Consider the following 27,058-nt stretch of genomic DNA (forward strand, 5'->3'; position numbering starts at 1 on the left):
GTAAATGACCTTATCAATATAAGTAATATTTTTGGGAATTACTGAATGAACAAGTTAATTGCTTGGCAGCCTTTCACACCAACCATGTTGGCATTCTAGTGGCAAACTTCATGAATACTCCCTGATACAGACAAATGTGCTTCAGAAAATGATGGACTCTGAGTGGAGGATTGTAGATGCAGTCACTGGGAAGGAGAACAATACACTGAGCAGAGCCAAGTAGAGGAAACAAAGAAGGTACTGATGCATAGAACTGTGAAGCTCTTTCTACGCTGACACTACAGCCACATATGAGTGACTGCAGATCTAAAATTTATTATTCCATTCTCATTGGAAAGAGACAAAAAAACAAAAAAACAAAAACATAGCATAAGATATAGAGGAAATGGAAGTAACCTTTCCAGTTACATAGAGAAGTCTCAAGTTTCTCCCTTAGAATTTACTTTTAAAAATTCGACCATCTGCCTTGACTTTGTGTCATTAACTCTTGGGATTATTTCTATATGTTTGGGCTTTTGCTTCGGTTTCTAAAGTCTATAGTTACTAATTTTTGAATTAACTTGGATCAACAAGCAGTTCTGAAGATGTTCTTCATGCAGAGACATGTTCTATAATTTCTTGTATAGCGTTAAGCTCTGTATGATGTTATACTCCCCCCTTTTTTAATTTAGATATTATATTAAAATTACAACATTCCTCTCTCCCCTTCTTCCCTTGAAACTCTCCCATGAACACATATCTTCCGCTCCTTCAAATTCATGGCCTTTTTCCCATGAATTGTTATTGTATGCATATATGTATATGTATTTGTAAATATAGCCTGCTAAGTCTATACAATGTTACTTGTATATATGTTTTTAGAACTGGCCATTTGGTAATTTTCATATTTTCTTCAGTAATGTGTTCCTAAAAGAATAAGCATGAAAACCCGTTTCTTCTTAAAAATATTTTAAAACCATTATATGATTATGATTTCGTGAAATTATTTTCCAGTCATATTTAATGCATTTTGAGGATAAGTCATTAGCAGGAGATCTAGTAAGACTACTTAAATTGTTTTATTTAAAGTTCATCGTATATTTAAGTAAATGCCTTTTCTAAAAGTTGATATTTTAACATCTCCATCTTGTTTTATACTGTAGCAAAATGGTGTAACTTCCAACTTCAGTTAGAGAGTTATATATTTTAACTTTATGTAGTTTTGATATAGAAAGTAACTAAAAAATGGATTATTCTTTGAGAGTTTCCTACACCCTGTTTTGATAATATTTATAAATTCCCTATTTCCATTAGATCCCATTCCCGCTTTCTACTTAGCCAAATGCCTGTCCTTTTTCTTTTAATCTCATGAAGATCAATTTGTGCTTCCCGAGTACTCTTGCATGTGTAACCTTCCACTGTAGTATGACAGGCCTACCAGGGGTTACATTCTCAGAAAAACATGGATTTTAGTTGCCCAGGAATTAACAATAGCCAAGGCTTAGGGTGAGATTTCATGCCAAACTACCATCTCCGTGCAGGGATTTGGTCAAACGTGGGCTTGCGCATGTTGGCACATGCTGTCTATAATGCTGCGGATCCCTCTTGCAGCTAGCTGCCCGGATGTGCTCAGAAGACGCTGATTCCTTATGGTCATTCATCACCTCAGGCTCTTACACTCTGTCTGCGCCTCCTCCAATTATCCCTGAGCCGTGTGAAAGTGATAGGGAGGTGCAATATATGTTTCCTCCAGGGCTAAACCTTCTGCAATATTATATTTTCTGTCCTTACTCAGTTTTGGGTAACTGTGTTCATCACCAACTATCTCAAATAAAGCATCTCAGTCGTGGGTTGAGACATGCATTGACCTGTGAGTGTAATATAATTCATTAGGACTCTGGAGTCAGATAAACAATCATTTTATTCTTTGCAAGAGAGTGAAATGTCTCTTCAGTCAATTTATAATTACTATAACTGAAAGAAATTAGAATCATGATTATTTTATAAGTTAGGTATTCTATTCATTTATAAATGTGATTGAAACATTCTTCTCATTTACTATATAAAATGTAGGTTTACACACACACACGCACACATACACACACACACACACACACTGCAAGAAGTTTGCTTGAATCTGCCTGTAACACAGTAATCTTGTAACAAGGACAGGAGGATTTCTATGTTGAAGTCAGATAAAGCTTCATAACGAGACCACTCAAAGAAACTAATTAAAATATACATGAATGAATGAATGAATGAATGAATGACTAGACCTTCAGTCACTGTAGATCCTTGTATAAGTTGAAGATGCTGAACAATAGGAAGGAAAGTGGCCTTACAACGTATCACATGTGTTGAGGAGTAGTGAAGGCTAACTGAGCATGCTGCCCGCCTTTTCCTTCCCTACAGCTGCACATGTGGTTAATCAGGCACACCTCACCTAACACCTCAAGCAACTGCCCTCATTTGAACAAAGAACTGCCTGCATATTCATACACAATTTCTACAAAAGTTCAAATCTTGTATAGATAATTCAGTTGCTTGCGGCTTTAAGCTCATTTTTTCCTTTGCTTCTACAAAAAATTAAATTACTGTTTTGTGATTATAGTGTCCTTTGTATCCATCCTGGTCATAGATATTGTTCTGTGATAAGAAATAATATTCCTTGATGTTTAAATACTGAGGTGACACCCATAATGAAATAATTTTCTTGAAGTCACTTAATTATATTTTTTAAACATCAAATTGCCAAGAATTTTTTTCTCAAATCTCTAGCTTACTCACTACTCCACTGTATTGATAAATGGTCCTTAGTGACCAAAAACCTGATTAAAGTCATTAAAGTGGACAGGTTTTATTATTTTTTATATTTTAAAAGCACCAGTTTTACATCAAGTAATTGCTCATGGTCATGGGTAGTTTTAGTCCCTCCCAAGAACCATTCTTTTGTCTGTGCTGTCTTTAAAGTCCTCACATATTCAGCTAAGATATTTGAAAATTAGTTTGCAGTTCTTTTATAACTGCAAAATTTTCTTTTTCCTCAAAAGTCCTCATCCATGTTCATGGAATTGTTAGTTTAACTCACTTACAAGATTAATATGAACAATCATTTTTTAAAATTTATTTAAGCTACTTCTTTCAACACTCTGTGTAACACATGGTAGATACTATTTTGGTTAGATGTTACAAAAATTTTTGCCAGTCTTTCTATTTTGAAAGAAATGGGGCTTAGGTGGTCACACATCTTACTTTCTGTCTGCCAATACAGGAGGGGACACGGTCTTTACTCTGTCATTTGATCTCACGTTCTCACAGCTCATACTAACTTTCCGTGTCATGCCATCTTCTGTGATCTACTAGAACATTTATGGTTGCAAGCTTTGTAATACAGATAGAGTGTTTGTCTTATAATTTTTATTATGAACCATTTGTGGTGGCCTTGAATACTTGTAATCTTAGAGTTAAGTTTACTTCACGTTAAGAGACCTGTTGAACATAGCTTTAGGCTTGACTTACACTATGGTACATCAAATAATGTTTTTATTATTTGTCAATTTCACTTTTAGAACCACGTGCATTTGTGTGTATGCATGTGTGTCTGTATGGGGCATTTAAATGATGACCAGATGAAAATCAAATGATATGAAATCCAAAGATTACAACTTAAATTTTCTCCTAGGTGTAATATTTTCCTACCTATGAGATCTCATTCTCCAGGTGTACATTTCCTTTGGTTTTTCTCCCTCTGAGACTGCAAAAAACCAGAACAAAGTCCCTTTCTCCAATTTTTATTCGTTAGTTACATAACTTATCTGAATTTTGTCAGTGAAAAACATTGTCCTCAGTGTTTAAATTAACATCTGTTTTTAGTAGTTACACAATGTCCAAGGCAGGGTAAAGTAATTATTGTCACAGAGTATGCTTAAAATTCACTGATCTTAAGATCAATGTTCCGGCAGTAAAGGTTTCATTTCCTGTGTTCCAGAATAATTCCACCTCCTGTACCATCCACAGCATGCAAATTGGAAATGAAAACTTATACTAATTTTCTTAGAATTGATTGCTTGTTTGACTGGGCTGACCTTTCTTTAAATCTGAATTGATTGACCAATTGAGTCAACGTGGTTAAATTGCTTGTGCATATACGCAGAGACTTTGTTTATTCAATTTAAGATATTCTGAGCAACGATTTCCCTTTGCTTCTGTTCTGCTCCAGGAAACAGTCCACTCTATGATTCATTTAATAACAAGTCAGAAAGTAAATGGAAATGGAGCAGGACACTGGGGACTGCAGCAATGGATCCTGCAGTTCTTTAGCATCCTGAGAAACAATTTTTACAAATCATCTCAGATTCTCATGTAGTAGGTGTGTCACACTTCTGTGTTATATTAAAGATGCTATCGATACTTTGGCTTCTATAAAGTTAAGTTATCAGAAAACTGAAGTCATCACCAATGTGATTACCATCTATTATAACTGTACAATTTCCAGCATGTTGGAAAAAAATGGAGTGTGTCATGGGACAATCAGATATATCTGAATGGCTTAAGGATATTGCTGTCTATTTCTCGTGTTTACAAGTCAAATTTTCATTGTACTGGGTAACATGTGGAAAGAACCCCCAAAATACATAAAAGAACCAATATAGATTATAATATCTTGGTACCAGATTTTTCTAAGAATAAGAGCTATCTTGTTCATTTAAAATATCTAATTTCCTTTACTTTGTCCTACTTTTAATCTTTTAGACATCAGAAACAAGCCCTGGAACTCTGAAATTAATAATCAGAATGATAGGGGAGTCAGAAACTCAGATTTCTGGAGGAACCTGCCTCTTAGTTCCAAATCGACTACTGATTTGATAAATTAACCCAGTGTTCCAACTGTAGTTCCAATGAAGATCAATAAACAAAACTTCTACAACACCCATGCTCTTCCCATACTCAGTGCTCATATTGTTTTCAGGGACTTTTTTTTTTTTCAAAATGCCTTAGGGCTGTGCAAAATATAATTTTGTGGTTTTGTGTATATATCCCATAAAGCCTGATGTGTGTATGTGTGTGTGTGTGCTCTTTGATTGCTGTAAAAATGTAACTTTGTGGTCTTTAAGCAAAGTTTTAAAAGGAAAAGGTTTTGCTTATGCTGTTCTCACAGTGTTGAGGGGATGAGTAGGTTTCATGGTAACAGGAAAAGAGGCTGTAACGAAGTTTGATAGATAGTGTGCTAAACTCAATGCATCCCGAGATGATTTGGAGGTCTGCGGATCTCCTTTGGGTGAGATGTGGTCTTTCTACAAAATATCCATGAACTGGAAGAATGGATACTACTGGGGTGTAGCTGAGCTGGTAAACTTTTAAGAGATGGGGCTAAGGAGGACCATGGGTTGTGTGATTAGTTCTCATGAGAGATGAGTATTCTTGGACATTTTCGCATGTGGCCATTTTCTCCTTTCAAGCATCTCTCTCTCTCTTTTTTTTTCTTAAGTTTATTTTTTATTAGATATTTTCATTATTTACATTTCAAATGTTATCCCCTTTCCTGGTTTCCCCTGTGAACCCCCCTTATCCTCTTTCTCCTCCCCCTGCCCACTTACACTCCCACTTCTTGGCCCTGGCATTCCCCTACATTTGGGCATAGAACCTTCACAGGACCAAGGACCTTTCGTCCCATTGATGACCAACTAGGCCATCCTCTGCTACATATGCAGCTAGAGCCATGAGTCCCAACATGTGTTTTCTTTGGTTGGTAGTTTAGTCCCAGGGAGCTCTGGGGAGACTGGTTAGTTCATATTGTTGTTCCTCCTATGGGGCTGCAAAACCCATCTGGAAGTACTCTCAGAGAATCCTTGCTGGTGGTCAGTGCTATGCTATCTGTATTTTAAGCTATACTTTAAACTTCAAGTTAAACTAGTCTTCTTTTATTGCAGATGCTCAGTCTCAGATATTTTGTCAGAGCAACATTAAATGGACAGATAGATTACATGTTTCTGTGTGTAATGTATCTGCATGATCAAATCTTAATGGATGTCTGAGATCTGAAAGAAATACATTTTCAAAAGGAAAGGCATGATCAGTCTTACCCAATTCTATCAAAAGCCAAGATATTTCTAGGCAAATATTTTATTCATTCATTTATTTACCCCCATTCATGTCTAATTTTATACACAAGCATTTGAAAATGTGTAATCCTCACCCCTCATCAAGGAATTTTTTCCTTGCAATGGACAAAAACCAGTATAGAAAACCAATCAGATTTTAGAGTTGTGGATCCCATTCTCAATGGATGCAGCTATAAAACACTCCTCAGCTAAGAGTCAGAGTACATTGTAGAAGAGAAAGCTGAACGATTGTCAGAGCTAGAGGATTAGGGAGTTAGTTTTTTGTGAGACTGTGTCTCCTAGGACTGTGAGAAGCTACACCTTTAAAGTCTTACAGCATGACTGCCTAATCATGAATGGAACAAGTATAATAAGAGGAGACGTGTCTAAGTGGACAGGGGAAAACCCATGAGGCCTCAGCAAGACTACAAATAGTGTATAGAGGGTAGGAATTAGCCTTCCCCAGTGAAAAACACAGCGATTTGTTATCCAAAACCAAATGTTCAGCCCTGAAAGCATACCTTTGAGTAATATTATACAGACTGTGCAGGTTATATTTAGGAATGTGTGTGTGTGTGTGCACATATATATGTATAACAATGGGAAAAGATGCCATGAATTTGAAATTTTGCAAGGAGAGTTTGATGGGACAGAAAAGGGGAAGATGATGTAACTATAAGCTAAAAGGAAAAACAGAAAGGAAGGATTAAGTTAAAAATAAACAAGCATACAAACAAAAATGTGCCTTGTAGATCATTCTCTTTTCAAGAAAAATCCATATTTGTTTTTTCTTTCAAAAATTTCTTTAGCTATCAATGAGATTGTACATATTTCTCTTTTACTTTTAAATGATTCATATATTTTATGTATATGTGGAAACACCCATGTATATGTAGGTGTGCCAAATTCATGCCTGGTGTACCAGAGCCCAGAAGAAGGCACCATATCTTCTGGAAGTGGAGGTCCAGGCATCTGGGAGCCAACATACTTTTGCTAGGAACTGAACCCTTGGTCCCCTGCCAGTGTGGCAAGTGTCCTTATACTGAGTTGTTTCCTCAGCCCTGAGATATCAACTCTTTCTTATATTATACCATTTTTTCACAACCCAACCAAGATTCACTTGAGAAAACTTTTAGGGAATAAGTCTTCAAAATCACTCAGAAAACCTTTATCAAGAACTGTAGTTTGAGGAGGTATTACTGTATCTAGCCTGGCACCCGCTGTGTCAGCAAGCACTGTGTACACAGAAACAGCTATTATCAGTTACTCTTACCCCAAATGGACTGTGATTTTTTTTTCTGTTTCTTAAATTTCAATTAAGAAACTGATTCACAGTCAGGTAATTTTAAAAAGCAACTGTTTACCTTATAATCCTGACTTTCCAAACAGGGAATAATTTATTTTAAAGACTACAACTACATTCCACATTTGAGATTGGAACTTTGCCATTTTCGGTATAGTCACACCGACATACATTTTATTCCTTTGTAAACTGGCAACAGTGATCGGCTCACATGGCACTTCTTAGCTCTCTCTCCCCTAATCTATTGTGAACGCAGTGCATTCTCATTAATTACGATTACTTTGGTTTGCACAGGTCAAGTTGACTTTGATTCTCGGCATGGCAGTTAGAGATGCTTAATTTAGAATTTAATTTGGGTGACATATGGCAATGTTGCCAGCACCACGTTGGTGATGTAGGCAGGAACTGTGACCCCCCTGGGAATGCTGTATATATTGGTTGTGCTGATATTTATGGCAAGTGACACAAGAACACCAGAATTTTCACATATTCTTGGGCTTTTTCTTTCATATTGGCAATAGATATGGGAGTGGCAACTTCAGTCCAGTGTGCTTAGCTGAGTTATTGTAACATCCAAGAGAACAATCCCCCGGTTAGGAGGAGTGAGCACCACCCTAATAGCAGTGCTTAGTGGTAAGGCTGCCTGAGAGGCAGAAAAGAGATTTTAAATTAAACGGACTTCACTGAAAATTGTCTTCGCTTTGCTGTTCAGAGTCAGGGTTGCAATTTTCAACTTTCTCTTCCTTCACTTACCTGTTGCTAAGAGATCACAGTCCAGGTAAAATTAATGCTTCTTCAATTACTGAGCATATAGTTAGCATGGGAGAGAAAGTGTGGCCTGTAGTATATAAGTAAGAACTTTACAATGTAAGTGGAATAAGAGAAAACTATGGACATACAGACATTTAGCAAATTATTATAAAAAATGTCAGAGTAAACTAAGAATTCTTGAGACTTCCACTGTGACAATAGAAATTCCCATTATCTTTTATGATTTTGGTGGGGCTTTTTTTTAGCTTTTTAAGTTAATAATCAGAAAAAAAGTTTGATCAAGATATAATTGGTAGGCATTATTGTCTCTCACTGATTTATAATAATAGCGGGCATTTACTTGGCCTCTGAAGTCTGTTAGTTGTAGGAAATTTTATTATATGTTAGGAAACTTTTAAGCATGCAATACAATTTCCTAGTTAAAAATTGAACTTTGTCAAAAACAAATGTAAAATGGAAGAGTACATGCTTGCACTTTTTGTTTATATGTACATTATTTTATATCTTTTTTTACAGTCCAGACTTTATCCCCCTCCTGACCCACCCCCTAACTCTTTCATATTCCATACCTCCTACCTGCCCCTGTCTCCAAGAGGATGCCCCCACCCTACCCCACCTCCACTCCAGCATACCTCTCCACTGTCTGGGGCCTCAAGTCTCTCTAGGTTTAGGTGCATCTTCTCTGACTGAGTCCAGACCTGGCAGTCTTCTGCTGTATATGTGTTGGGGGCCTCATATCAGCAGGTGGATGCTGCTTGGTTGGTGGCTCAGTGTCTGAGAGATCTTGGGGGTCCAGGTCAGTTGAGATAGCTGGTCTTCCCATAGATTCACCCTCCTGCTCAGCTTCCTCCAGCTTTCCCTAATTTGACCACAGGGGTCAGCAGCCTCAGTCCATTAGTTGAGTGTAGATATCTGCATCTGACTCTTTCGGGTACTTGTTGGGCCTTTCAAAGGACAGTCATGCTAGGCTCCTGTTTGTACACACACCATAACATCAGTAATAGTGTTGGGTCTTGGAGCCTCTCCTTGAGCTAGATTCCACTTTGCGCCTGTCACTGGACCTCCTTTTTTTCCGGCTTTTCTCCATTTTTGTCCCTACAATTCTTTCAGACAGGAACAATTCTGGGTCAGAGTTTTTGACTGTGGATAGCAACCACATTTAAGTCTGTAATCTAGTTAGAGCTATACTTTTCCTTAAGAAAATTTGAAGACCATAATCAGAGGTGAATATTCCTTTTATAATCAAGAAAAAATTACACTTAACCATTGACCAACATATTCCTCACCAGACATACTACTCACTGAATGACTGACATCAAGTTCCACCCAGAATCCATTTGAGGTGTGCAGCACTGATAGAACTATCCAAAGCAAGCCCACTTTTCTTCTTCTTCCTCTTCCTCTTCCTCCTCCTCCTCCCCATGCCCCCTCCTCCTCTTCCTTGAAGCAGCACATGAAAATGAATAGAAGAAGAATCCCTCTGTGAAATGAAGGGTCTAGAATGAGAGCATGAATGTGTTCTACTGTGGCTTTTCTTATATATTGATATGCCATTGATACATAGGATGAATGATATGCACAACGATTTTTGTCATCAAAATGCCTTACCATCATTTTTGTGTTCTTGTTTAATAAACAATTATAATAGAAGTGAGATTTAAAGTCAAAAACTAGTTAGGTGCCATGACTAGCCATTTTCACTTGCCAGAGTCATATACTAATTTGTACCAAGTCTTAGACACCTGGGAACCTGTTTTGTTGTTTTGGAAAGACAAGATGATGGTTTCTCAAAGGTATTTTGACATGAAATTTGATGTTAAATGGGACATAATATGTTCTAGTTAAGCCAGTAGTATAATACTTAATTGACCAAATATTCTTTATCACATCTATGGTACTATCTTTGCTATTAAATATATGCCATAAGAGTTCAACAACAACAAAAATTAAAATAGAGCAACAACTATGGCTGAGGATGTAGCATGGTAGTTCAGTGGTAGAATTCATTTGTAATGTGTGCAAAAAGGCTCTGGAATGAATAATGACCTGAGAGAGAGAAAAAGAGAAAGAGATAGATAGATGATAGATAGATAGATGATAGATAGATCGATAGATAGATAGATAGATAGATAGATAGATAGATAGATAGATAGATAGACAGACGGGTAGAGACAGACAGGTACAGAGAGGCAGAGATGAAGACAGAAAGACAGAGACAGAATGAGTTTCCATCCATTAATGTGGATTTCTCTTAATTCTATTAATATTTTACATGTTTTACTAAAAGAAATATATAAGCAATATGATATACTTAAAATCATGACAATATAATCCCTATGTATCTTTAATGAATATAGTAAGCAGCTACAAAGAAAACAAATATGAAAAGTGGAAGATCTAAACTTTGTACCAAGTATGCTCATGAATACAGGTGTAAGTTTTCTCACATATGCAAAAGAGACTTTTTGAGATCTGTTCCCAAAGTATACCCCACTTCAGACACAGCTGAGAAAGCAGGAAATAAAAATAGATGAAGACACTCCCATCCAAAACTCTGAGAATTTGGGCCACTGTTCTCTATGCCAGTTTTACTCCCTTACTTAACTCCAGTGACTTGATGTGCAACAAAGTATCCACGATTCTGTTACAGTAATTATTAAGGATAATTTCAGTTCAAAATGGCTGATGCTCAGAATGTAAATAACAGAACTGGCATCACTAAGAGGCAACATTCTTCCTAGAATTCAGAACTGCTCACATGGTTTTGCTGTCTTCTGCCATTTACCAGACTTGGAAATCAACATGTAGAATTTTTAGATTTCAAAAATATATTCTTTGAAATAAAAATATGATTACATCATTTCCTCCTTTCCTTTCTTACTGCCAGCCTTTCTCATGCACCCCTTTACTCTCAAATTCATTACATTTACATACACATGTGTGCACACGCATGTGCGCGCGCACACACACACACACACACACACACACACCACAACTTAGAAAAATCCCTCTAGATCAAACAGGATATTGACAAACAAAGGTCATTTCATTGTTAAAGATGGATTGCACGTAGTGTGTAAGCCCAAAATCGCCTCCCATACTAAAAGAAGGACTATATTAAATTTCAAGATTGTATGTGTGTATGTGGGGGCTGTGTCTCTATGTGTGTCGGTCTGTGTGTGTATGTGTATTAGAGAATGTACTCCTGGATATAAAATCCCTGCATGATCATTGCATATGAAGTTATTTGTATGTATATGATTTCAAGGATAATCAAGTGGTATTAGATAACAATTTATTTTCTTTGAAAAAATGATTGTATTCATTTTGTTGCCTTGAGCCAAAGCATTGCTTACATTACTTAGGAGGTCATCAATAAATATTAGCTTGAGGAGCAGGCTAAGAAAACTCTTAACCAGGTCACTGGAGAAAATCTTAACAAGGCGCTATCAAAGAATATGAACATAAAAAATAAGTAAGAAGCAGGGTGTGCATAAGATGTTAATAGCAGTATATTAGTTCATTCTTTGAGTTTAAAGGACGTTTATAAAACAACTAATTCAACAGGCAAACAAAAATCTCTGGGGATTCTTAGAAAATTACTTCTAGATCAAACAAAATATTGACAATCAAAGGTCATCTCATTGTTAAATGGATAAAATTCACACAATAAACAAATAAATCAAAGTGTATATGTGACAAAAATGCCTCCCATTCTTAAAGAAATAATATATTAAATTTCAAGATTGCACTAGTACCATTTTTTTTCTTGTACTCACTATCTACTCTGTAAGCCATCACTGTAAACAGAACATGGGTCTGCATTTCTATGATTCCAGACTCAGGACAGTGACCCAGGGCTCTGAGTTGAAGATCCAGATGGGATATTTATAGCATTATCCCTTTTTCAAAAGAGTGCATAGTTTTACAATAGAGTTTATTATATGCACCTTGTCCATGACAACTTATCATTTAATGCAGTCCACATTCAAAGAGAAACTAAAGAAGAAGAAAAATCACAAATGTGATGGCTCTATCTTTCAGGAAAATGAGACTTTTTTGAGTTTTTTTTTTTAACTTTTAAATGTGTGGAACTCATTGTTATTTCCTTTCTTTCTGTTGAAGTAATTAACTCAGAAAAAATAAGATAGTGGAGGACAGGATTCCTAGACTAGGATCACAGAACACTTGTTGCTTATCTATACCTTCCTTAAGACTTTGCTGTGAACATAAGATTATTCTAAAAAGATAAGATGGAATATAAAAAAGAGTGATAAATAAAAAAAGAAATAACATCAACCCTACAAATTACTGCTTTAAAAACACTGAGACAAATTGAAGGCAAGGAAAATGTCCAGGAATTGTATTTGTCATGTAATCACATACTCATATATTTGAGTACATACACAAGACCATGTGTGTGTGTGTGTGTGTATGTATATATGTATATCCATGTGTGTATTTATATGTGTATGTACACACATGTATATTTATATATATGTAAACATATATACATATATACACAGACATATAAAGTAAATCCTAGCACAAAGAATTCAACAATCAGACATTTTTCTTATAAAACACATTATTTTGCTATAAATTTTCTCTCCAATTTTTTTCAGTAGTATTCAGTTCTTCTTAATAACCCAGAAAGGTCACACCTCAAAGAAAATTCTGACCAGCTTGGACATGGCTTCATAACCACCAAGAATTGCCAGGGTAACAGAAGGTCTTCCTATTCTTTCTTCATTTGAAAAGGGAGGCTGTGTCCAGTGAACTCCACCTGACATGGCTCTTTGTCACTGTTTCCATAGCTTCTGAATATTGCTCCAGGACTAGAGTATAAATAGGATGAAGAGAGCCTCGAGCCGCCTACATGACTCATATAAGCCATAATTACACTGGCCATGTGTCTATTTCCAGGACATACTTAAGGCCTATAATTCAGTGTACCATTTGTTCTAAAATATGATTCTAGACAATCTCTCAACTACCAGAGCAATGTTGGGATGGCACAATGGGTGATCTCTTTGTTGAATACCCATAGCCTCTTACTACACATATGTATATATATATATATATATATTGGTGGACATTCATATATTTTCATTGCTGTTATGATCAAGCTAAATGCTAACATGGTAGCAAATATAAATACCTTTAAATACTACTGTTTTCCTTCTTAGTGTCTTTATTTTTAGGAATAAACAATGGTTAGTAAAATGGGAGTTTATTGCCTTCATAAAGCACTTCCATGCCAATTTAGCAGGCAAAAACTCTTCCAATTGTAAAAACACTGCTCCATGAAGAAGCTCCCATCAGCCTGACTCCCCAAGTCCGCATGCTTTGCTGACATGAGCAAGTGGGAATGATCTCCTCATGTTCCAAGTTTCTTTGTAAGAAACAAGCAGGAAATGTAGAAACAAAAGAAGCCTGCAGAACTTTTCATAAACATGTTTCACAAGAACACGTTTAAAGAACAAAAATGACAATGTAGTGATGCATTTTGTTTAAGATGCTGCCTTAAGACCAGGAATTACATTAGGGAAAAAGTTCCATTTTAAATTGAGGATTGTAAAGAAATTGTACCAAAATTTTTCTGAAAGTATTCCAAATTTTGGTTGATAGTGAGGCCCTTTTATGAGTGAGACATGATGGTCCTCTATACCTGGAGAGTAGCTCATATATTTTGTGGTGGTTATATTGAACTTAACCTTCCAACATTCAGCAAAAGCTAATTTCATCACCATTTTCAATCCATGTAACATTACATTTTTTCTAATATAAATAGTAAGTTGCAAATATATAATATAAATTAATGTCAAATTTCAGTTTCATTTTCAGTTGGTTTTTCTTTACCGTATAGATGCTAAACTGAATTTATGATATTTCATTTTCTTCAGAACTAAAATGCTGTGTAAAAATCTATCGCAGGCCCAATTTTTAGATTGCATTTCTAGGTTAACACAAAGATAATAGCTTTTGTATTCACACTGTACATGAGTAATGCAGTCTTGCTAAACATCAAAAGGGAGAGGAGGTTGATACTAGAGTGTTCTTCTTTCCCACTGAAGGCTAAATTAATACACAGTCTCTTCTAAAAAAGATGTGAAATATCCATGTGTGGTAATGAGTCTTTTAAATCCACCATCAGTTTCAACCCCGAATGTTCTCAAATGTTGAGGATTTGAATGACTAATATACTCATTTCGCAGTGCAATTTTGGAGAGTTATTTAATTAAACAGTATAGCCAGTTATTTAAATGGACATTTGACAATGAATCCCTTTCAAACTGGCTGGATGATGTTTTTTAGCACCATTGATCTAGCTAAATTCAATAATAAGACTGACTTTTTGTTTAATAGAATTCTTTCTAGAATGTTCCACTCCATTAGTAAAGAGTTGCTCCAGTTATCTTCTCAAGGACGCTAGCTAATAAAACAGAGACATTTGTGTCTAGATGTTGAATGTTTATATATAGGAGGTTGCTCAGGCAACCCTTTTTGTAAATATATAGGTTGTATTAACAAAATGACCACCACCACAGTAAACTCAGACTTGTTTATTTTAATCAGAATTTTTAATCAATATAGCTTATAGAAAATATTCCCTCTAAACTTGTTAAATTCTTTTCATCCTTATTTTTCTATATAACTAGTGTAAGAACATAAAATACCAAAATAATGTGTAGTTAAAATTACTTTTTAGAAAATAGGGCGAGAATTGTTTTCCTCCTGGACCATTCTATTATAAATAAGTCTGAATTATGAAGATGAGCAAATATTTGCTAACTTTTGTACTTGTCAGTGCAATGCTTCAATACAGGAACACTCAGAACTATATTGGACATAGTGTGTAGAAGGCTCTTCAATGGAAAGCATCTTGCAGTGTTTGGCTGAGAATGCAGGAAATACTGCAGCTGTCTTCAGAAGCTTTATTCTTCCCAGGCAAGAGCTCCAGGCCCCTTCTTGCCCTTATTTGCTTTGAGAGACTAACCCTGTCAACTTGATCAATGGGCTTTGACAGAGGCAACAGTAATTCAAATCTCATTCACAGGTAGCATAGTGTTAAATAGATTAAAAAAAATCTCTGGTGCAGGGAAATGCATAGCATTAGTATTAATTTACTGTGGAGCTTTTATTCTTTCCAAAACCCAAACCCCATTCTGTCTGTGAGTATACATTTTCGTCATCCACATCGCACACTTGCCTTGTATGCATGTCTGTTTACAAATAAGCTAACTTATTCTTACTCACTTTAAAGAAATTTGCTTTTCTATTGACAGAAAAAGACGGGGAAGAAAAGGTGATGCTGTGTTTCATGGGTTCACATTTTATGAACTGAATAATGTGGTTTTGACAAGCGCATCCTCTCCTAATCATATTTTGGAGGTGCAGAGGAAAGATGATGGTTTAGGTAAATGCAGGCAAATTGTAGTTCTTTTCTCTTTGCTCTTGAATTTGACAAATCAATTCATTACTGATAATAAAAAATGGGGTAGGTTTGCAGAGAGAGAGAGAGAGAGAGAGCTCAATTCATTGCATCTCTCCCACACACCTTAGTTCATGCAAAGAGTAGTTGCTCGAACTTTTGTTAGTACCTGTTCCCATCATCCTCCCTGGCATAAACTTTTCACATTTCAGTCAGATTCTTTCCCCTTTTGTTCATTAAAAAGATCGGAGTTAAAGCATTTATAATGAGCTTTTTTTCCATAATGTCAAAGAGATTCTATAATTAATAATAGATACCAATAATAGGATGTTTGCTTGTTAGAGTATTCTGGAGAGTGCTAATACTTTATTTAGATGTTATTACCTTTAGGTTAGCTCACATAAATGACTTCTTTTGCTACTAAACTAGTGTTGGACCTATGACTCACTTTTACTATATTTGCTTTTCTAAGTTTAGAAATGTGACAGAGTCAACTTTCTTTGGAAAACAGTAATAGAGTAATCAAGCTCCCACTCATGGATATATGTGAGCACACATCCAGGGAAAAGAAAACAACTAATAAGAAAACCCAATGCAAATAAAAATTTCCAAATCAATGACGGGCTCTTCTGAGGCTGACCATCTGGGTCAGAAATTATATATGAAATTTATTATTAAAATTGACAGACAGTTTATAATTGATCAATATTACCTCATCCAATACCAGATCAGATTTCCCTCTTCTCCCTCCCCACTTGTGATTTCTTTCTTCTCTTTCCCAAGTGGGATGTGGGATTGAAGCATCCTCCCTTGGGCACTTCAGCTTGTTGAAATTTTTGAGTTATGTGGACTGTATCTTAGGTATTCTGTTCTCTCTTTTTTTTTCTTCTAATATCCACTTATTAGTGAGTACATACCATACACATCCTTTTGGGTCTGAGTTACCTCACTCAGGATATTTTCTAGTTCCATCCATTTGCCTACAAAACTCAGGATGTCATTGTTCCATTGTGTAAATGAACCACATTTTCTGTATCTATTCTTCTTTTGTGGAACATCTGGGTTGTTTCCAGCTTCTGGGTATCAAAAGGCCAACAGAAAGAATGGAAATGGGCAACCTAAGGAAATAAGAGGTTAGGGGGACCCTCCAGAATGCACCAGAGAACTGGGAGGTAAGAGGCTCTCAAGAATGAAAGGGAGGGACCTTAGATGAAATGTGTAACAGTAGGGAGAGGGAACTTACAGAGCCCACCTCCAGCAGGAAGACAGGACATCAAGTGAGGGATGGTGTTGCCATCCCCCAGTCACATCTCTGACCCATAAATCTTCCTGTCTGAAAGAAGGGATAAATGGAGAGTAGTCTGAGGAAAAGAAGGTCCAGCAACAGGCCCAAAGTGGGCTCCAGCTTAAGGAGAGGTCCCAAGGTCTGACACTATTACTGAGGCCATGGAATGCTCACAAAAAGGGATTTATCATGACTGCCCTCCTAAAGACCCAACAAGCAGCTGAAAGAGTCAGATGCAGATGTTTTCACCCAACAAATGGACAGAAGCAGTTGTTGAATTAGGGAAAGCTTAAAGAAGCTGAGAAGAAGGGTGATCCTGTAAGAGAACGAGCAGTCTTAATTAATCTAGACCCCTAAGATCTCTCAAACACTGGACCACCAAGCAGACAGCATACACAAGCTGATATGAAGCCCCCAGCACACATACAGTAGAAGACTTCTGGGTCTGCTTTCAGAGATGATACACCTAACCCTTAAGAGACTGGAGGACTTAGAGAATTTAGAGGCCAGGTGGGGTGGGAGTGGGGACATCCATGTGGAGACAGGGGGTGGGAGGAGGTGAGGGATGTGGACCAGTGGGAGGGTGGATGAGAGTGCTGGGGAATGGAATATGGAGTGTAAAAAGTAATTTAAAAGAAAAAAAAATAATTGATCAGTATTCTACTGAGCATTCTACACATATAACCCCAATGTAAATATCTACAGGAGAGTAACTGATACAAAGAAAATCACATATCATATTTAACAAGCCTGCTCATTTCTCAGATCCATAATGACACACACATAAATAATTATCCTTTAATATACATGGCCATGATACACAAAAGAGATAAGGTTGATAAGGAAGTGTTAACACTGAGAGAATAGAGAGAGAGCAGAGCAGCACACTATAATGAGGAGTCAGGGCAAATTTCATGGACGAATGTATCTCATATTGGGGAATAGTTTAAGAATAGATGGAGTTAAAGGAAGGAGGCAACCATAAAGCAGGCGCTAGTGTGTGGAAGAACATGAAGATCAGGATCATGTTACATAGTTGTTTTGTCTTAGCTGCACTTTACAGGTGTCATTAAGGCAAAACATCCACTATTAGGTTGGTAGATGTGATAGCTGATATCCATTCACCCATTCAGTTATGCACTAAGTTCCTTCATTGGTGGGATGAAGACAAGGAATAAAGGCTACCTTATCAGTTGCTTCAGAGGGAATAAAAAGAAATGGTTCTCGTTCAGGAGGGAATCATCTTTTATTGAACTATGGAAGCAGAGGACAATAAGTTCTTCACTTGGTGTTTAAAGACAGTTACAAGAGGAAACCTATGTGCTGAATAAATCTGCTTGGGAGAATCAAAAAATTTAATAGAGAAGCTGACATTTGGGCTGGATCCTGAGGCTGTGTAAATATGAGAGTATGTGGACAGACGGAGGTGAATAATAAAGCAAGTGAAATAAATATTTGTAAATGATAGTGAATACACAGGGCCATGGTTTACAGAAGCCCTGGAGTGCTGTCCTGGGGAGATCAGACTTTGTGCCATAACACTTCTGAAAATGATTTAGTAGAGAGATCTTATCCTTCAACTTAAAGGAGAGATCATGTCCTAACTTTAGCCCCAGTTCTCTGACTTTGATTTATACCATGCACACACAGCTAAAAAGGATTTAGTCTAGTTAGCGCACTGATACATAATACTTTCTTAATTGTCCTGATATGCTGAATAACAGACTTTATAAAATATCAGACATTAGGAATTAAGGGACTGGGAAAGCTGCTGAGTTGCTGAACACTCGTCTGAAATGCATGGCATCCTGATTCAAAGCTCTAGAAGATTAAATAAAAATAAATAAATAAATAAAACACAATAAAATTGGAGAATTTACTGAATACATTAGTGATCCACATTATTGATCCACATAATTGATCATGGTTTCCTGTTTTAATATAAATGTTGACTTTATGCATAAATAATAATTGAATGGAGACTGGCCCTTGACAATCATGTGCATATAAGTGGTCAGATAAAGATGTATTTTTAAAAACCTGTAGCTGTTTGTCCATAAGACCACTGTTCATGTTAATTAAAAAGAAATGAATATGTCACAAAAATACAATAGTTATTTCTATGACTTCTGTCATGCCTCATTCATATCAATACTAAATGGTAATCAGTGGTATAATTATCAGTTGGATTATCTTACTGCACAACATATAACAAATATAGCCTTATTTTCTTTTAGTTCACATAGTAATGTTTCAATATGTCTACTAATTTTGGTATATTATTGCCTATGTATAATACCTCACCTTATGGATATTACAAGTATCTCTACATTCCAACCTAAGTACCTACCTACATTTTCCTGAACACATTAACAAGTCCCTTTGCATTTACCCTTTCCCCAACATTCCCTTGGCTATTTTGTTGTCTGAATTTTTATTTGATTATACTGTCTTATTGCTTTAAATTAATTCCATTCTGTAATGGTAAATGCAGGGCCAGACTCAATCATATTACCAGACTCAACCACTCTAACCTGAAATTGCTCAAATATCTCTTTGATTTTGTGTTCACCAGTTCATGTGGTCTGTCTTTCACCATGTACATGCACTACATTTCAAAATAAGAGTGGCATAATGGCATATACATATCAGCAACATTAAATGGACTCAGCAGGTCATACTTATATACACTTACACAAACATACACAGACACACTACAACAACAAAATAAAAACAAAGAAAAAAAGGTGCCAAGAATTAGAGAAAATGGTGTGGTTATATTTTAATTAAAGTTAAATACAGGGAGCACAAGTCACTTGTCCACTTAGCTTTTAACAATTCCTGTTCAGCCTAAGCCAAGAGTAATTCAATTGAACAAATGAAAACACACCAGTCTCACATAGTGATAGCATCATTTAAAAATAAATGTAATGATGTTGAGTAAAAACTATACTGGATGTAACCTGAAAGAAAAACTTGTAGCTTTTTGTTCTTTCTACACTATGAAAATGATGAGATTTTCCGTGCGGTTAAAAATTTCATCTATTTAAGTGACCTAGTACTGGCCCTGTACATTTAAAATTCATGCCCACTGATGTATTGCTCACCATTTGTGCTGGGGAAATTAATAGGAATAACATGGCAATGTTAGTGGCCTTTCTTCTCCTCCTACTCCCATACATAATCAGTCACATCCTTCCCATCTGCAGAGTGCTTATTAAGACTACAGAGAAAAACTTAGAAAGAGAGCCTGAACTAGAGAGAGTGCATGGCCCCCTGAATACCACTCTTTTTTAGAGACAAACACAGATAAATGATGGTTTGGTATGTGTTACGTGCATCCCTTCGTAACAATTTACTGCTGTCAAGTAGCTGTTTGGTTATTCTTGTTTGCTTGTTTTGATTTATTCAACTCCATTCTATATTCATGAATATGACCTTTACATTTGCCTGAAAGTGCTCCTTTTGGGTGGAATGATACTATTTATAAGGGTGCCACAGTGCTGTTTATATATTGGCCATGCAACATGGCAGGAACAGCCAGAGATTAAGAGTAAGTAAGAATGGATAGTAATTGAGGCCCTAGAGCTGGCTGTACTGATCAGGTTCAACTTAAACCTACAGCAATGAGGAATCCTTAGGTCTTTGCAGTCTTACTTACTTTTTTTAATTGGTTATTTTATTTGTTTACGTTTCAGATGTTATTTCCCCCTTCCCAGTATCCCCTCCACAAGTCCCCTTCTCCTCCTCCTCCCCCTGCTCCACAACCAGCCCACCTCTCAGTGGTCATCAAGCCTTCACAGGACCAAGGGGCTCCTCTCCCAGTGATGCAAGATTAGGCAATCCTCTGTTAGGCTCTGCACCCACTTGTACAACACCCAGAAGGAGTTCAACCCCCAGGTGCTCTAACACACCCAAGAGCACAGGTGAGGCCACAATGTCTGCCCCACCACCAGGAGTAACTGGGATCCAGGGATGCAGGAACCCCCACTCAGCCACTGGTATGGGTTCCTTCAGGATTGAACCTAACCTGCACCAGGAGCAGACCTGAGGAACTGGCTCTGTAACCTTATTCTCTAGGTCTGTAATATCTTCCAATGAAAATATGTATAACACACAGAAGAATCTGATTCTCTTTGTCTAGAATATGTGTTTGTTTAAAATAATTACAGATATCAGGGTTACTGCATCTTATTGGATGCACTGAATTCAGTGAGGAAGTTGATTTGTCAATACATGTGTTATAGCTTGAATTTATTTTTCTGTTTTCTCCTCCCCGTTCTTCCCTTCTTCCTTCTTTCTTTTCATCACTTTGAAGTCAGCGCTGCTTACTGCCATGCCACCACTGTGCTGTACCTTATGTTATTTTAAAAATCGCTTCATCTGCTGCTTCTTTAATTTATGTCCATATATTCCACAGGCAGAGTTTAAGCATCTTTAAATCTATAGCAATGTGAAATACTCCAGCAAGCTCTGACAGACTTTATGGAGACACAATACCAGGTCTTGGGGCAATGGAAATTATCTCATAGGACTATTTATATCTCTACAGTGTCCTTAAGGTCAAGTGATATGCATATGTTATTTGACATGTATCTTATCTGAATGAAACAAGTCACGGGATGTGTCTGATGTAATCTGAAGTTTCATAGCTGTGTCACGTTTGTCTGTGTTGTCACCATTTCTGAGGGTTTAGCTTTGAGGCACACTGATCAGCAAGTTTATGTTTCAAACTCCCTTAGCACATATCATTTTTCACTGGCTAAGCTACAGTCAGGCTATTACATGATAACCCTCTCTCAGTAGGTCTATTTAAAAACATGATGATTTTACTCATATTTTATTCTGTTGTTCTTTGTAGCCTGTAAGTATGAAAAGAAAAATATCTTTAAATTTTATTTTTTCATTCCAAGGACTCTTAAAGGAAAATCTTAATAAATAGAAAGTTCTTTCAGCTTATGTTCTGGAAATATAAAGAAGCCATTAACATAAAGAGTTTTACTGTCCAAAATTGATTGCTTGTTCTGAAGCTTTTTATCCCAGTCCCACATCTAAATCAGTGTTTGTGCCCCTGTGCTAACAAAATCATTATAAATTTTTCAAACAAACTGTTAATGAGTTTTATTATTTTCTCAACGTCTATATATGCCAATAGTCACAGTCACAATAGTGCCTTTAAAAATAGTTTTTGCAGGTTGTATTGTTACAGAATTCCTTTTGTGAAAATCTAAAAGATCCCAGGAGAGTTAGCTTGCAAGACTATTATAAAGGAATCTATCTACATAACTCATTACAAAAGAGTTGATGAAGAAATAATACTTTTCATATAAATAGTTTAAACAACTATAATTTATAACAGATAAGACTGATACACACTTGGAATTAGAGCTGCCTAAATCTTGATGAAATTGTTTGTTTAATGATGGAACATTATAGAACTTCCTTTAAAACATAAAAGTAAAGATCTCTTCCCAATCTCTTGGTTGTCATTTTCTCCTATTGACAGTGTCCTTTGCTTTACAAATTTGCTTTGCAAATTTATGATGTCCTATTTGTCAATTATTGATCTTAAAGCATAAGCTACTGGTGTTCTGTTCAGGCAATTTTCCCTGATGCCCAAGTCCTCATGGCTCTTCCCCACTTACTTTTCTATTAATTTCAGTGCAGCTGGTTTTATGTGAATGTCCTCAATCCACTTGGATTTGAGCTTTGTGCAAAGAGATAAGAATGGATCAACTTGCATTTTTCTACCATTGAACTGAGCACAGGGTTCCCAGTGGAGGAACTAGAGAAAGAACCCAAGGAGCTGAAGGGGTTTGCAGACTAATAACAGAAACAATATTATGAAATAACCAGGACCCTCAGAGCTCATAGAGACCAAACCACTAACCAAAGAGGACACGTGGAGGGACCCATGGCTACAGCCGCATATATAGCATATGCAGGTCATCAATGTGAGGATAGGCCCTTGGTCTGTGAAGGTTCTATGTCCCAGTGTAGGGGAATGCCAGGGTCAGGATGTGGGTGTTGGTGGGTTTGTAAGCAGGGGGAAGGGGCAGAGGATGATAGGGGATTTTTGGAGGGGAAACCAAGAATGGAGATAACATTTGAAATGTAAATAAAGAAAATATCTAATAAAAAAGAAAAAATTATACAAGTAGGGAAATGTTTTGAGATCTTTAATGCAAAGAGGAGAAAAACGTAGTGATTGGAGATGCTATTGAGTATACACGCAACCACAAATTTGCTCTGAAAAGTATAGAGAATTCTAGCGATGAATAAGCAAGTATTTTGAAAACATCTTATATCATAAAAGTTTAGAATGAGATTCACAGACTGTAGATGTCAGATGTTAGAAAATCAAATAAAATTACTTTCAATTTTTAAAAAGTGGTGTAACTGCTTTTGGAGGATAAGATCTGGGTTATACAAATGAAAGAAACTCTCGTATCAATGTTTTAAAATATATTTAAACTCGGAAATGGTGTGAAGCAATGGTAGGAGTCTATGGAATACTTGATAACAATGAAGTAAGGCCAGGTACAGAGACTGAAAGGAAGAATGTAGCATCCCCAGCCTTGAAAGTAGAGCAGGAAGGGGACAGGGCAAGAAGCTGATGTGAAAGGTGTAAAAGTTACCACACAAGAATCACTTTTAATGCCAGGCGTGGTGGCGCACGCCTTTAATCCCAGCACTTGGGAGGCAGAGGCAGGTGAATTTCTGAGTTCCAGGCAAACCTGCTCTACAGAGTGATTTCCAGGACAGCCAGGGCTACACAGAGAAACCCTGTCTTGAAAAAAAACCAAAACAACAGCAACAAAAACAATATCACTTTTAGCTTTTCTTCAGATCCAATTTACATAAAGCCAAGGACCATTCAATTTATTTTAAAACGATCCAACATTTTAGATGCATTTTATAGGTTGCCGGTCAATCCAAATTTATTTGGAAGTTGGAATGTCAAAACTTGGCAAGGAAAATTACAAACAGAGAACTGGTAAAAGGAGGAATGTTGTATGCCAGAGTCAAAAGTTGCCTAAAAGAAAGAGTGGTTAAGAGTTTGGTATCAGTATTATGTTCAAGCAATAAACAAAGAATAGCATGCTACAAAATAGATACACATATGTGTGGTAATTAATTTTCACAGCTTCATTAGAATTCAGTAGGCAACAGACTGTTGACTATAGCCAATGCATATTCTGAGATAATTGGGGGTGAAGGGAATAGAACTATACCTTACAGACTGAATAAAATATATCTCAAGTATATTAAAGACCGAATATTCAAGGCTACAATAAAAAGATACAAAAACCACATAGCAAATATTCTGTCTGACCTCAGGGTGAATCACTTCTATCAAATACAAAAAAACCCATCAAGACAAAGAAAGAAAATTATTTAATAAACTGACTTTGTTAACATTAGAAACATCAGTAGCCTAGAAAGCTCGATAAGTTTAGTGAGGGGGGGAAAGCAACAGAGTGTGAAAATTACTGGGATATGTTGACCAATTTTAATGAACAAAATATAGAGCTCGGAATTAGAAAATATCCAAATGACGAGTGAACACAAGAAAAAAAAATGCTCACTGTCAGTATTAATTGGGAAACTGGTGGTTATTGCAACATTTAAATGCTACTTTGCAGCCCTGATATTCTAGTACAGAGTAACGTACAGCAATGCTGAATTCATATAGAACTGGAAATTTTAGTATACTGCTGGTGAGCAGAAGAGCTTAGAAAGAAACTTCACTAAACAGTTTGAGTTCAAGACAGTCACAGCCTGTGATGTTTCGTTTCCGCAGGCAGATCTCGAAAAGTTCTCAACTACAAGCATAATGCGATGTACCCAGGAATTCTGACAGGATGTCTGACAGCACTTGTTAGATCTTTTAACATAGCTTATAGCCATAGATACTTATATCCTACAATTATGTTGCACTTAAGCCAAAGTGGGTGAACTGGAGAGTTTGATACACAATGGAAAAAAATGTTAATTTTTAAAGAAATAAAAAATGATTGCAGATTGAATCTTGTGAAAATAACACCCAGTAGTAAAATTAAATACACCATAGGAAATACAAGCTGGAGTCACACTTTTCATGCTCTCAGCTCTTTAACACCTAAGCCTTCCTTAAAATACTAAGACCAATTAACCAGTTTACGTCCACCACTAAATTTTTCAGATAAATTCTCAAAAATTGTACAATTGGACCAAAATATTAAAATATACTTGGGTATATACCTCTAATTGTATTGGTAGTGTTTGAGTTGAAGAATGCCAATGTCATTTGATTTTGCTATTTTCTCATCACACATCTATAGACCATCTTTACTTTGTTTAAAATGTTTAATCTATCTAGGACACTAATTCCATGGTTAAGGCTATACATCAACCTGAATTTCATAGTAACATTTTACTTAATACCATGAAATATCAGAATTTTTTGATTATCCAAGGAAATATGGCTTTTTTTTTAGCTTGTGGTGAAAAGAATGTGTAACAATCCATCAGTAAGTTTACAGTATTATTAAGAGGTATGTAATCATTTGATTTGTTACAGATTATTAAAGGGCACTATTTCATGAATTGATTGTTATTGATAATTAAAACAAGATTACCCCTTACTAAAAGTAAAACTATCACAATGCATTTAATTTTGTCATTATAAAACACCTATAGCTAACTAAATATATTCACAGAGGTGGAGAAACAGAAAGCTTCACTGTGAAACAAAGACTAAACTTGTCACAACAGGATTCATGCACAATCTGCTGTAGTTTTGAGTAAAGAAGAAAAATCCTACAAAGAATGTCCAGTACTAAAGTAAGAAGCCACTCTGTAGTCTCCAGGGAGCAGAGGTGCTTCCCAGTCCTCTTCTGAGATGTGTTGCCAATAGTCAGCTTTTAATAACAAAGAAGTATGTAGGAAACCAGGCCGTAGTGGAGCACGCTTTTAATCCCAGCACTTGAGAGGCAGAGACAAGAGTATGTCTGAGTTCGAGGCCAGCCTGGTCTACAGAGTGCGTTCCAGGTCAGGGCTACACAGAGAAACCCTGTCTCAAAAAACAAACAAACAAACAAAAACAAACAAAAAACAAAAACCAAAAACAAAAGTATGTTGTAAGGAGCTCTGACCAAAGAAACTACACAGAGTCTAATAGCCTATGGATTTACTCCCCAAATTGACCATATTTTATTTCTTACTTTCTACACTCAGCAATGAGTAACTATATATTTTGCACATTTTGATTATTATGGTTAGTCATTACATCTCCCGAAAAGAAGCATAATGGCCTCAGATGCAGTATATACTGTGTCCTAGAATAGCTATTAAATTTCTTTTGCTTGTAGCTTGGCCAAGCATCTCAATGACACATCTCTAGAATGACTTATATTTCATATTTCTGCCTCTTTAAATATTACAAAATTATTATTTCAGGTTCTTTTGTGTGGTTTTTGGCCACAATGGCTGAGATTATGTGAGGTTATCTTAAGAACATTATCAAGGTTCATTTTTCCCATTACCTAGCTTATTTTTAAAAAGAAAAGTCAGAACCACACTCTTGTAAGTAATGTCTCCAATAGACAACAAAAACAAAACAAGACAAAACAAAACAAAACAAAACTGTTTAAAAGATTTTGTCTTTTTTTTCTCCTTACTTCAAGTCAAAAACTAATTTGTGGAAAGTAGAAAATATATAACTTGTTATATAAAATATAAGGAACTGGTTTTGGCAGTTCTAAAATTCAGACAGGAAACCAAATGCAGTCACACACACACCCTCTGGGTAAAACTAACCAGCACACTCTTAAAATTAGGGTCTGATCACCGTTAGCCCACTGTGTGTGAGAAGGACATATCAATGCATAAACAAAAGATTCTAAGTTGTATTTATTTTACCCCATAAAATGAAAAAGATTTTATTTTGAATTATGTAGATATGATCTAATATTTTCACTGTAGTTTAGAAACTTACAAATATTTTAAAACCAAAGAAGCTGATTTAAAAAGTGCTGGAGTCTACTGGAAAATAGATGAAGCTGGAAATGATTATATTAAATAGCTCAGAGTCAGGTAAAGAAGTCTCGTGTTCTGTCGTATGTGGATTACTCTGCTCTGTGTTTGTGTGTGTGTGTGTGCACGCACGCATGTGAACGCACGTGCATGTGCACTCATGCCCA

General features: G+C 36.2%; 1 protein-coding gene across 11 annotated transcripts in view; it reads left to right on the top strand.

The window, feature by feature from the left end:
* Window positions 1–27,058, top strand: part of Pcdh7 (protocadherin 7) — a 417,092-nt gene that overhangs the window by 333,357 nt on the left and 56,677 nt on the right. The gene's annotated exons all lie outside the window — the stretch shown is intronic.

This window comes from Mus musculus, chromosome 5, assembly GCF_000001635.26.
Source record: "Mus musculus strain C57BL/6J chromosome 5, GRCm38.p6 C57BL/6J".
NCBI lineage: Eukaryota > Metazoa > Chordata > Mammalia > Rodentia > Muridae > Mus > Mus musculus.